This window comes from Capsicum annuum, chromosome 11, assembly GCF_002878395.1.
Source record: "Capsicum annuum cultivar UCD-10X-F1 chromosome 11, UCD10Xv1.1, whole genome shotgun sequence".
NCBI lineage: Eukaryota > Viridiplantae > Streptophyta > Magnoliopsida > Solanales > Solanaceae > Capsicum > Capsicum annuum.
Window position 1 is genome coordinate 227,503,598 of NC_061121.1, and position 1,388 is coordinate 227,504,985.

The following is a 1,388-nucleotide window of genomic DNA, read 5'->3' on the forward strand; positions in this document are numbered from 1 at the left end:
ATCCTGACCTGTTAGTAGAGTATGTACTTTGTTTACAAAATTGTATGAATTTGAGCGTAGTTCTACTAGTTCTTGAAAGTCTTGTGGGAATATTATCTTATAAGCTTCCCAAAGTGCTTTAGTACTTTCTCCTAGAAATGTTTCTAAATATCTATACATAATTTCTGCATCTGGTTCTTGATTACCCTGTATATGTTGTATGTAGTCTGCTACAACTACATTTTTTCATATGTCTATTACATTATTCCATGCCTGAGGGTCATGAGCTGACAAGTTTAAAATTTTTCCTTTATTACCTCCTTCTTGTAATCTAATGGGTTCTTCTATTTGCATTCTTTTTCCTCTAGATTTTATATCTTGTTCTGTCAGAGTGCTTGGGTTTGTTCTAAATACTCTATGTCCTGGTAAATTTCCTGTTGTTAATGGTACATTTTGCATACCGATTGTTCTTTGGAAAGGGATTGAGGAACGCTTTCCATAAATTCTTTTATACTTTCGTCTATACTATAAATCGATTCTGAGTCTTCACCTTCTAGTTTATTTTTACGTGTATAACCATAATTATCTGTTCTTAATTCGCATTTTATAAAATGCTCTTTCATTTCCTTAAGGTCTAAGTTTCCTAATTTATAGTCTATGCATTTATATACGCTATTGCTATTTATTTCATATAGGACTTATGCTTTTATTATAGCTTTATTTACTTCAAAACCTTTTTCTAATATTTCTATATTCATAAAATTAGTATTCTCACATTCTTTAATTTCTTCATCAGTCTCTTTTTCATGTGTATATTGGTAGTCTGTGAATCTTACTGAAACTTGTCCTTTATTGTTTATATACATTAAATGATCGGTTGTCTTTAGTATGTCTTTCTTAGTAAATCTTTCTAAATTCCATTCTAATCCTGCATATTTTTCTGAGTTTATTTTTAGGGGTTTCATTAATTTAATTCCTTTATTTCCCATTAAACTTACTACATCATCTATTTTTAGATTAAACTTTATACTACTATTAGTTGCAAGTTTTCCTATAAATCCTACACATATAAGTAAATTATTTCCATTATTCATTTCTTCATATCCTTTAGTCTGTACACCTATCTTAATATGCTTTCCGAATTCTAAGGTATTTATCATATAATCTGAACTACAATAAAAAAATCCTCCATTATTAGTCATGTCTACTTCAGTTATTCCTATTATAGATCTTTCTGAGTCCGACCATCTATTATCATATATTATGATTAATACTTTAGTTCCTAAATTTTTTCTAGTTAATCCTTTTATGCCTATTACTTTTAATCCCATGTGCATAAGACTCATGTTTATTTTTATAATTTCTTTTAAAGAGTCTGAGCTTATTAAATTATGCTACAACTATTTTCT